Below are 12,524 nucleotides of genomic sequence, written 5' to 3'. Positions count from 1 at the left end.
CCGCTGGGCATAAAACAGTAACATTACCATCGATTTCTTTGCCCAACCTTCACACCCATCGCTCGGCGATCGACGGGGATCGCTTCTTATCGCTTGCAACGTCCACGATTTTCCCAACTTAAGCACGCATTTTCCAACCCCTCGCCCGGGTCTCTATTCGGGTGACTTGTTCGAACACTCGTGTCCGCGCTTTCGAGCGTGATTTATGATGACGCGCGCCCGCCGCTTGTGGTTGAATTGAATAGGAAAGATCAGGGCACAAGTAACACCCCAACAAGCAGGCGCACGGCTCACGGCTAAGAAAAAAAAAGGAGGCCGCCACTTCACACACACAACGCACTCGCGCGATGTTGTAACGAATGCAGGAATTTCGAATTTCCTTCCCAAAAAAAAACAACACACCTCATACCTCAATGCACAAAGCACGGAGGGCGTATAACAATATATTAATAAAACGCACACTCCCAGGAGAAGTCCTCCAAAAATCAAGGCGAGGCATCAGGGGGGGGGTGAGCGTTCGTGGCTTGACACAACATTGTGGTGCTGTGCTTTGTGGGCTTCACTCTCCTTTCTTTCGCTGCGTGCCACAATGTGTGTTAGTGTGAGCACTTGTTAGACAAGAAGAAACCCCGGACCGAGAAGAAGGCTCTCTTCAAAGGGTGGAGGAGAGCGGTTGATTTTTCCTTCCTGTTTTTCCTCTCACTAGGTTGGTTGGTATGTGGGCAAAGCAGCAGCAACAGCCACCAGCCCAACCGGAACCTGGGAAGTGTTGCGAGATCAAGAAAGCTCGTGATCTTTTTGATCCCCTCTGCGCGTCTGAGGGCAAGTGCGGGAATTCAACCCCGGGCGGGTTGCCCGCGGAAAGCAGAACGAGCAGGAAAGGTAAAGACAACACACAGGCACACACACACACACACACTCAAAGACGAGAAGAAAGAAGGGAGCGAGAGAAGAAAAAAAAAACGGTGAAAAAACGGAACGGAGCCCGATGTAACTGTAACGTCACGGGCATGGCTCTGGTGTGCTACTTCTGCCTGTGCAGCTTGTTTGCCTTGGCGGAATGAGCTGACGGGACCACCTCATTCTTGCCTCATTTTCAGCCAACCTCCACACTCCACGATCGAGGAGAAAGGAGCTAAAAGGGAAGTGTTGAAGAATTAATCCAAACAAAACTTCTGGTGCGCTCTTGTGTTGATGCGATCAAAAGATCCAGTGTCTGAAGGTGGATGAAGATGTTTCGATGGCCTTTTTTTTTTTTGGAGAGACACCATCCTCCCAGCTTTATGACCATATCGCCCGTCCAATAAGATAATCAATAGGGGAGGGAAAGAGAGTTTGGTGGGAACAGTTAGGCGGGAACGTCACGCGCCTTCGCCATCCGCGGCGCGTGGTACAACACCTCAACGACTTTGGAAATGACTTTGGAGTTCCCGTTGGAGAGAAGCTCCACCGAAGATTGGCACAGATTTAATGGTGTGCTGTGTGTGCTGTGTGCAAGTCGGAGAGGTGTTGAAGAACACGCTCCTACGCGAACGTAGACTGCTCGTTATGATCTGATACACAAAATCCTACATCCATTTGCGTCTGTGTGTTGCATGTTCTACTCGCGGATCTGATCGCGGAAACAGTTCAGGAAGTTCTTCGTTACTTCTTGTTGCTGGTGCTGCTAATGAAGTAGCGTGCTTCCTACACAGTTTTTTTTTTTTTCGTTGCTACTTCTTCTGAGCATTCTACTATGTGCTGTCTGTTCTTATGTTATTTCTACCACCTTTCACCGCATTTTTTCCACCCCGTTTTGTAGTGCGCGGAAGGGTAGAAGAGGGAAGACGGCTTTTTGCTTCCCCGCTTCACACACTGGAACACTGGAAACTGTATCGGATATCGAATTCTAGATCAACCTGTTGCGCTTGCTCGTTTTCCTTTCTTTTTTTGTATGATACACTTTAAGCCGCACTTAGCCTACAAGAGATATCATTGCATGGAGATCGCACCACAAGCATTCACACTGTTGGAGTTGATACAGATCACACGACTGAAACGCTCCCAAGCACAACATTGGAATATGGTTTTTAAGGAGCATCGGCGGAACAGTACACCATCAAAAAATACAAAATCACCAAAAAAAACACTCAATTACACACATATGTTAGGCAAGACAGCGATATCCTGCCAGCGAGGTGCACCCAACTACCAAAAGGAAAACTCGAACGCAACTCCAGTGCGCAACTCGACTCGCGTACTGCAACGCTTCACAAGCGCGCGCGCCAACCCCACGAAAAGCCGTCCGGTACGCGTGAGAGCTAGCTGGAAACTGAGCAACAGAGGCCCAGAGGGTCTGGCTGCGAACGCGAACCACTCTTCTCCGCGCGCCGTTTGAGAGCTGGTTGAGATTGGACTTGATTTTTCCACGACGTACACCCCCCTCTCTCTCTCTCTCTTGTTCGGTTCAAAAACGAAATCAAACAAACCACCAGCAACAGCAGCAGCAGACTGCTGGAAGCGCGAGGCCACCGCGCGCGGCAAGAGCGAGTTTTTCTAATTTTTTTACCTTACGCCATACACAAGGATGGCATAGGGTATAGTGAGACTCTACAATTATGGTATCATCATCACCTGGGACCAGAACAGGTTGCTGCTGGCACAAACTGGATCTCTTTCTCCGGCACTGACTCAACCTCTCACAACAAAAGCGGAAATGCTGCTCTGAGTTCTGTTCTCGATCGGGCACTCTACTTTGACGATCGTGATCTATGTAGATCAGACAAGCGCTTGGTGGGGTTTTAGAACTCGTTTCCCGGCTTGTTTGCCTCCGGTTACTGCGTACCAAACGAGAGAGCATGGGCCCATCATGACCAGCGTTTAGCTTTTATTTCAATCAATTAAGCTACGATTTTACTTTTCATTCTACTTTCACGAGGGATGCATTTTCCGGTCGGTGGTAGAAAGGGGGAAAATAGAAAGTTCTTTATTTAATGCGCTGCAAGTAGCGTAGCTCTTATTGGAGGTTTTAACTACCACTTCAAAAGATGATGTAATAGAGCAACAGGTAAAGGCTAGGCTATAACATATAGGTAATGAGATCGAACCTAAACTGGACCTAAACTTTACTAGTACTCGGAACATTTGCTAATGATTATTAGTAGAAAATTTCTCAGATTTCTCGCTTTATCCGAGATTTCACAGGGCGCATAAACAAAATGACATTACAGGAACCTCTTCGAAAGCACAAAAATATCTCTACAACTTTTGAGCGTCGTTCGAGTAATTTGTTTAAATCTAAAGCAGAGCTACAAACAAGGCATGATGTTTCCTCACGCTACATTCTCTTCCCAGTTAACGAAACGATTCTTGCCCGTGTAAAAGAGGCTTTTTCATTTCCCTCCAGCCATCTGGCTAACCACTTTACGCACACGAGAAACCGCGTAATCCAATCTACCTCCCCCCAATCTTCTTACTTTAGCGAAAGTACTTGAGGCTCGCAATCTGATTACGGCTGCCTTTAAAATCTGTATCACTTTCTAAAAAGTAACGCGTATTGTGTGCTCACACCGCTGCAGCAACGAAATCAACATAATGCTCCGAATTTTCCTCAATGAGCGAACAACTCGCTCGCTGCCCAAATCACGCATAATTACTTATACACCCCCGACAAACACACCTTCACGCACACACACACAATCAAAGTAGAGATTCTACGTGTAGTGATGCTTCTGTGGGCGAAATTTGCTTCCAAAAATTAAAAGATACGGAGCAAAGATTGAGCGAAATAGAAGACACACGCACACACATTATGATGAGGGATACGAGAGGCACTGAACACAATAGATTAGAGAGATGTGTGTGCAATGTTCAAAACTAATTAATTAGTTTCAAACAATACAACGGGCGTACAGGGGCACCAGCACCAAAAAAAAAGGCCTGACTAGAGAAACGGTCAAATCGAACAGCAAAAGTATTTAAAAATCCACCGGTGAAATTAGGCGATTCGTGGGGATAGAAATTTGTTGTCCTGCTTGACTGAGCCTCCGGGGGCCGGGGACACAAAAGCGCATGGCGTACCTCCCCTTCCTTCCTTGCTTTTCTCGTCAACCGACTCTCTGTTGCTCGTAAAGCGATCGCGCGCTACAAACCGATAAAATATGCAAATTATGTTTCCCGCGATACTGCTGGGAAGCTGTGCCACCTCTCTTTCTCTCCCTAACACACACTACCACGTCGACGTCATTACCGGAAGAAACCGTTACACCGGCACACACCGGTTGAATCATCAGCCATTACACCTGTTTTTTGTTGTTGTTGCTCCCTTGCCTTCATTTGCCTTCACAAATTGTCGATGTAATACTCAAAAATTTCGGTTTCGTTCACTTTCGAACCCAACGAACAACAACAACCACAAAAAACTGCAAATCGAAACCGAACCACTTTGTTGTTTGGTGCGCACACTTCATCCGCAGCCCACCCTTCACAGGTTTGCGCAGGCATATAAGTTCCTTTTTTTTGCTGCTGCTGCTTTCGGATGCTTGTTTCCTTGTCTCTGAGTGCGCTGCAGTAGCCGCAGACTGATGCGTTTTGAGCTCATCCAACAAACAGCACACAAACACACAACAAGCGCGGCTTTCTTGTGCCGCCAGGCAGCTTACACAAGGAGGAGATGCTTCGCTTCTGGAGAGCAAAGGAAAAGCACCACTCTTGGGTTGCAGTTTGTTTCCCTTTTTGTTTGAAGTGATCGTTATAAGAAGCTGGGTGGTTACTTTTTTTAAAAGCATAAAAAACAATCGCTCAAAAACCGGCATCTATGGGATGGGATCAAATTGAAAGAAAAATGGAAAATACTAATAATAAAATCACACTCTCATCGATGGGCAAAGGATCGATTGATGGAAGGGTGGTAGGTGCGCATTATGCAATCAATATATGCTGCACCGTGTTGTGCTGCTGTGTGATGTGAAGGTAAAACCCATCCGCTATCGGCCGGCAGTGAAATTCAATCATTTAATCAAGAGCCACACAACACAACCAGCCCTATCTCTGGTAAACGGGTGGTTGGAAAACTGTACGTGTGCGATGCGTTTTGCGCACCAAACGGTAGTTTGGGTCGATCGGAGATCGAGATAACGATCGAACGATTGTGTGATTAAGCGCTGCACATAAATAAGCAAGCTAAGAGGTTCTAAGCGTTCGGTCTAAGGGCGCTTACCATCTTTGATTAGGTGGAATAAATGCTTCCCATGCGGGATTGAGGTCAGCAATATGGTTATAGACAAACAGAAACAAAACAAAACACTGGAAAGAAAATTCTTCTATAAAGACTCACACACACACATTAAAACAAATAGCTGCCCTTTACGCTTAAAAGGATAATTTGTGTTCGCCTGAGGCTTTCCAAGGAATATTATGGAATCGATCTACAAATTCCCGCTTAATTTTGCTCTCAAGCTCTAAAGACTGAAAGGCTACACATTTCTGCCACTACTGGAGCATGCGGAGAGGAATGTTCACTGTACAGCTATGGTGTATTTTTTCACTTCATTTTGAATCTATCGCAACCAGTGAAGCAAGAAGATTTACCAAATAAAAACCTCCCTTTTACCCCTCTCCAGTGAAGCGATGAAGGTAACACAAGTACAAAAATACTCTGCCACTGAACTCACCCACACCATCATCATCTCTGCCTCCCAGCCCAGCGCACAATTTTTCACGTCATTTTCCGAAGGAAAAGTCAATTAAAAAGATGAATAATCTCTTCCCTTTCGAAATTCGAGAGACAATGCCACTTCCCCCCTCTCCCTTGCTAGAGCCACACTCGCCGGGAGGTGGGATGCGGGGAAAACAGCTTAGCCGAGAGGGGTTAAAGAGACAACAAAACAGTCTTCCTCTGTGAGGGGCTGTGTGGGTGGAATGAAGTGAAGCTGAAAAAAAATAAACCACAACAACAGCAACGCCACCAAATTAGATCGGTTTAGGTCGTGTCAAGTGTGAGAGGAAAAAGAGAGAGAAAAACAAGGTATTTTCCTCCCATTACACCACCCCGGGACGCGTTTGGAAAATGTTCGCTTTCACTTCGGGAAACGCATTGGGAAGGGGAATGTTGTTCCCCCACAATCAACCCCCCCGGCTGGCAAACGTGACAACAAACACGTCAAAACAAAAGACTTGCGTGCCAAAGGGGCAAAGCGACGAACCCGCCACTTGCCGGGGTTGAAATTATGAAGCTTGTAAGGTCATTTATTCCGCGCGGGATTAGCTTCGCACGTCGCATCGGTCTGTAAGTTGTCCCGATATCGGCCAGACCTTACTGTATTACTCGTGCGGATAATATCGCGCTGGAGCTGGTCAACCAACAGCACCGGGAGCGATAGAGGAGAGGGGTTGTTTAAAGCGAGAAGAGTTTATTAAAATTCTGAATTTGACGCGTTTTCCCACAGGCGGGAATGTGCGATTCGCTTCAGTTTGGAAGCACAACAGACACTTTCTCTCTACTACATGATGGTGCTGTCGGTAGTGGAGCGTGGAGGTGTGTCACCGCTGACACAATGATCACGAGAGCACGATCTTTTGACAGGGGATGTTTGCGAGGGTTAAAACACAGGGGTGGAAGGTTGTGGAACGCTAATGTGTTTAGCCCCCTCGGGCAGCGGCACAACACCACACTGCTATAATATAGTAGCAATCGGTCGGACACACGCATTTTGCAAAACCAAACGTTTCACACTCTCTTTTTTCATACCCCCGAGCACTTTGGTGCATTTCACTACCTGCGGTGCCTCTGTGGATCGACCCAACGACAAAATAGATCATCCTACAAAAACAAGGAAAACGACCCGGTGCTGCATCATGTTTTGATCATGCGCATAAAACTCAGGCTCCAGCGTCTCCGTTCGCTTGGAGCGATCAGACCGGGTAAAGTGATTAAGATATTTCCCTCCCAACCACCACCAGGGTGCGGGATTCGTTTGAACGGATTCATTTCCGTACGCACAACACAGGTTTGCTCGTGGCGGGGCCCATGATTGATTGATCTATCCGACCATTTTTGTTGCTGTTGTTACTCCTTTTTGTTATTATATCGCTCAATCTATGCGTGAAAGTTTGCAACTGGCGCTACACGATCAAACACACAGACCGACACACACACACACACACACACACACACGGCTTAATGACATTTTCCGCGAAACGAGTCGAGTAGTCAATCGAGCCGAAAGCTTGAAGGCTAAATTAACATTCAAATTGAAGGTTAATTGAAGCCGCTGCTGGCACTAATCGTGAAATCGTTCATTCTTTTCCGTTTTTCTCACTACAATGTACTCTATTATAAAGGTATAAAATATATGTTTCAAAATGTGGCAAATAATACGCTGCTGCTCAATTGCCCGTTACGATTTGGCTTAGTTTCTCTGGTCATTATCCTGTCAACAGTTTGTTACCATTTTGTTTGACAACAAAATTGGTCGAGCAAGAGTCCTTGCTCCGCTGGACTGGTTTGTTTTTCAATTTTTTAAACACATCTTTCCTTATAGAACCAAACGGAAAAAAACATTTTCTAAACCAACCGCCCTGGCCTCAATGTCACAGACACACACACACACGTGTCAAGATGGTGGGCGCTGAGTGTAATTTGTGTAATTGCTTCTCGGTGGCACGAGAGGTGCAGTAAAACATCCTCAGCCTAAGCGCGAAACAATTGGGCAGGTTCGTCGTCTGCCTCGCTAACAAGTCTTCGCTCGATTTTGGAGCCATAGCTGAGTTTTTTTCCTTTTCCCTTCCACCAACCAACCCATTATTGACTTAAATGGGTGAAAGAGGGAAATTCGCACACCGTTCCCTACTCCAAAACCTCCTACCCTCTCTCCCAGCGTCGCTCCAAAACCAGATTGCCATAAATCATTTTTCCCGCGCCGGGTGACATCGTGCCATTGATTGCATCATCATCACGCGATCGGGGGTATTTTCTTCGACAACAGAGAGAGAGAGAGAGAGAGAGAGAGAGAGAGAGAGAGAGAGAGTAAGGTTTTTCCAACCGAATGCAAAATCGACAACCCTCGATAGTGGAGCCGATGGTGGGAAACTGGGAAGCAGAAAAACAATTGCCATTTCCTTCCCAACAGACACAGGCTGACACATTTTTCCCATAGTAAAAACCCGAACCGAACCGTGCAAAAGATAAAGAGTTTGGAAGAGTTTGGCAGATTAGTTACTGCCGTCGACCTGCACCTGCCCTTGCCTACGGTACTAGCTATCCGTTACCGACAAACCAACCGCTCAAGGTTGTTAGAGAGTGAAGTTTGGAGTGTTGATAAAAATTTGCCACAATTATCTCGTTTCACTTTCGCTTTTTTGTAACATTTCTGTTGTTCTCCGCCCGTGTGACCCTGTGTGCTTGGGCAATAGTCATCACCACGCTTTGGAGAAGCTCACTTTGCACTGCTTTGCTCGTTAGGTTTCATTCCAGCACGAGTTTTTTATTACCCATAAATCACATTCACACATTGAGCGAGCCTTTAATAATAATGGCAGCAGAAGAATCCTGCCTTTGATAAGTTCGGCTTTTTTGGTTGCAAAACAGTTGCAGCGGAAAAACAAACCACAACGTTGGAATTATCGATATCGACCGGGGCGCTTATGTCATCCCGTCCTTCGCGGCGTCTTTGTGTGTGTTTTTTTTTGGGGCGGATGTTAAGCAAAGCTCGCTCGTCCGCAAACAACGTTGCCGAAAACGCGCGCTTGATTGATGCAGTTTAATGTCACTACCTAGCCTTCACCTTCTCCGCCCCTCCACTTATTTGGGTTGATTTGACAATTTTTCACTTTCCCAAAAATGTTGCGACCACCGGCACTATGCAGCAGCCAGTGGCGAGACTCCATAAAAATAATTCCCACTCACCTCTACACGCGTGAGAACAGACGACTTCGGCAAGGAAGGGAGGCAAATTCCGTCCCAGAAAAAAAGCCACCGATTTTGTCATCTTCGGTTTTGGTTGTGTTTATTCACATTTAATTTAGTGTGAGACACATTAGATATGGATCGGATCAGCGTCTTATCGAGCGCTTCATCATGCCCTGTCATAAAATCGTCATAATTTGCGGCAAGTAATTAGTGGATTGTTTGATAAAGGTGGCTAAGGTTTACTTCTTACCCACTGTGCTTTTCCTGGCAGCGACTGATCAACGACGGAGATGTGGCGGAGATGAGGTGCAAGAGATTCCGCTCTGTCATTATGTTTTGGCGCGAGCAGGCGTACAAAGGAAAACAGGCACGCCGGCATATCGGCAAAGCAAATCCGAAACGGCAACAAACCCACCACACGCTTGCCTGGACGGAAAGTAAGAGCCGAGAGCTTTCACCCCACACACCGGAGGGGTTCTTTTCTCACCCGGTAGTAGGATCTCATCTCAGCCCGACCCGGTTGCCCCCAAGCGAGAGGAGGAAAAAGCTATGGCGCCCCCAAAATTATTAAATTTAAATTAGATTACACCGGCGATCGGTTCGTTCGCTTGGTGCCGGACGCCAGCCAGCAGCTCATCATCAACCATACAGAGTTGAGGTTCAACAAAGTCAATTCAAAATGCTCGCGCGATCAAATAGAAACCACACCGGCCACACAAGCGAAGGTTTTCTTTATCATGGCTCCGGACGCCACATTAAAGTCTCACAAAAAAAAGACCGCCGACTGCTGTACACCACATGGCCACCCCGTTCTCTCGGTACGCACAATTCTTCTCCCGTCTGCTGCTGCTCCTCCTCCCCCCGCACACCAGTGATACAAATATGATTATCGATTTAGTTTCTCCGTTTCACTCCTTTACCTCGGCCTCATAATCTCACGTGGAGTAATGATGCAATTATTCTGATCTCCCAAGCAACAACAGCCACCAACGGACAAGGAACGGATAACCCCTCAAACACGTTGGGTAAATTTACAAATCGAGTAGCTTTGGTAGGTGTTTGGTGGTTGTGTGATGGGCAGTAATACACTAACTAAGTAGCTTCGGACGTACTTTTTTGCTACCCTTTTCTACTCCCTCCGTTTGATCTAACACATCCACCGCCGGCGAGAACAGACGGTTAAAGCGTAGCATTCTTGTACACGAGGCGATGGGGGAGGCCGCCGATTACCGTTAAAAGAATTCACCCAAGCGGGCGAGGGTGTCTGTTGTGTATAATAATGATCACTTTTGGGTTGCACGTGTTTCACCCTTTTTTTTGCGAGAGCGCGCGGGCGCGCGAGGGAAGGATAAACCGCACGAGCCATAGTTGAATTCTTTTTCGGGGTTGGGTTTTTGCTTTGTGTTTTTTTTTGCCAGCTTAAATTCAGCTAACCAGCTGCTGTTGTAGGTGTTATGCATCATACCTTTTCCTGTACCAATCGCTCGACCTTCCATGAACCTTAGGCAACTATATAGGTATATGCACACTAAAACAGCGTGGACGGGTTCGTCGTCTACTCTTTGCTTACCTGCAAATAAAAATAAAGAGAAGAAAAAAACAATGTTAATCGAGACGTGCCTCTTTAAGGGTAACGAAACCGAAATTAATGCATAAAGTAGTAGATCACACACTCACACACACCCGTACGCCCACGAATTAACTGGGCCGAATGCGACGACCACAAACATACATTAGGTAATAAAAAGGCCGCGGGTTGGCACACTTCTTCACCTTTACCTTTTGCGCATTCAATAAACACAACGGGGCCACACAATCCCCCAAAAAGAAACAAAAACAAAATAAAGCCAGTTACTCGCCTCCCAAATGAACGAACGCATCACGCTCGCTTGGATAACTAGGTGTCAAAAAGTGTGATTGTCAAATTATTTGCCAACCCTCCAGGCCTTCAATCGTACCGGCCGTGCCCTCCCCCCGACTGTTGCTGAGTGAAAGAAATCGCCATCGATCGTTAACGCTAACGCCCGCTCGCTCAACGAAAAAAAAAACTGCTGCCTCATTCCATGATGATGGACAACGCGCGATGGATGCGATGATGATGATCCGAGCAATTGAGGGACGACGCGTGTGAAGGTGTGATGAACGGTCGCGGCAGACTTTTCCATCTGTTTCTGTTATTTTTTGCCATTTAAACGCTACCTAACCACAGCAAAACGCCCTCCCCTTTCCTTTTCCTTCTTGTTATGTCACCTTTTCTTTTGCTGGAAAGGGATTTGTTGTTGTTTTTCACCAATCTTTTATTTTTCCTCTCGCGATGTAAGGCTTTTCGGTAAGGGTTTTTGGGGGCAATTGTTATGAAACCACCCAACAAATGTGGAGAGGCGGAGGGGGCGGATCCCTACTTATAACATACGTGAGCAAGCTTTATTCAACGTCGTGCCCATCGAGGGTTTATTACGTCCGGTGTCAATGGTTGACTGTTTCCTGTTAAACTGCCGTGACAACCACTGTTTCTGTCCACTGTTGCAGCAGCAGCAGCAGCAGCAGCAAATTCAGCCAAATTGCCCTTCCCTTTGGGGGGGGGGGGGGGGGGGTGCACTGTGGAGACTCCAAACTCTTCGGTAGGCAAATTAGAGGTTCGCCGTCTCGGGCGGGCGAAGTTAAAACAATCAGTCCTCCCGAAAATGGGTACCCATAGCGAGCGAACCGTACTGTAGTGGCGGCACATTCGTTTAGGAGGAATTTAGCGAGCCATTGCTAATTAGCTCTCGTTAACGTATTATCTGTTCCGGTTCGGTAGGGCTGGGGATGAGATGGATGATGGGCACACACATACACACACACGCATTACCACGAACGGATCGGATTAAATCACACCGAAATAATACACAAGCAGCTAGTTAGCGGCCATGGTGAAACATGTGTTAGATAAATGCTTAAAAACCCAATGGCTCGAAAGTGGAGCAGATACATAATTTTGCTGCTGTTGATCTACTGCTGGTGATGGGTTTTGGATGAAATCATTTTCGTTTTTAAACCATTCACTCACCGGCACGAGCAGCTTTTTATCAACCTGGTATCAAAATTAAAAGGACAGTCCCTCATTCCGCCCTCAAAAATGTGAGGAAAATAATTACGCAAGTGATGGAAATAGATATGCCCGCGAGAGGCTTCAAAACTTGAAAACACCAACCAAAAGCTACAACCCTGTGTGAAAATGCACGATTGCATGCAGCTTGCATGCCTCACAGCTTCACTAGCTTGTGTGCAAACAGCTTGCACAACTGTACGTTGCATGCAACAACGCAAAATGCTCTCGTGAGATCCTCTAGCACGCAGTCACTCACAACAAGCAGCACTCACGTAGAGTTTAATTAAAATTGTGGCACTTTAAATTGTAATATTTCAGCAAAATAAATTTAGCATTAAGAATCTTCTTATAAAATGTATTAAATGAGAAGTGTCCCAAATAACGAGTTAAAAGATTAATTTACAATTTCCAACGCAAACACTCCGTCCCAAGCACATGATCTCTTCCCTCTAACAGACCAACCGCTGGATTGAAACATGAGCTTCGCTTGTTAACGCAAAGATCCAAAGCGCAACAGCGTCGTATTGCGTTTCGAATTGCCATTTA

General features: G+C 46.4%; 1 protein-coding gene across 4 annotated transcripts in view; it reads right to left on the bottom strand.

The window, feature by feature from the left end:
• LOC120947763 (WD repeat-containing protein 47) overlaps positions 1–12,524 on the bottom strand; it is a 65,300-nt gene that overhangs the window by 20,810 nt on the left and 31,966 nt on the right. The window contains exon 1 of one of the 4 annotated variants that reach the window (XM_040363424.2): positions 2,142–2,445. The exons of 2 other annotated variants lie outside the window; for them this stretch is intronic. The gene's annotated coding sequence lies outside the window, so the exon portion shown is untranslated. Of the gene's footprint in view, positions 1–2,141; positions 2,446–12,524 lie in introns of those variants that run through there. One more of the 4 variants, XM_040363423.2, reaches the window with a different exon arrangement.

This window comes from Anopheles coluzzii, chromosome 2 (assembly GCF_943734685.1).
Source record: "Anopheles coluzzii chromosome 2, AcolN3, whole genome shotgun sequence".
NCBI classification, from domain to species: domain Eukaryota; kingdom Metazoa; phylum Arthropoda; class Insecta; order Diptera; family Culicidae; genus Anopheles; species Anopheles coluzzii.
This window is presented reverse-complemented; position numbering and strand designations above follow the sequence as displayed.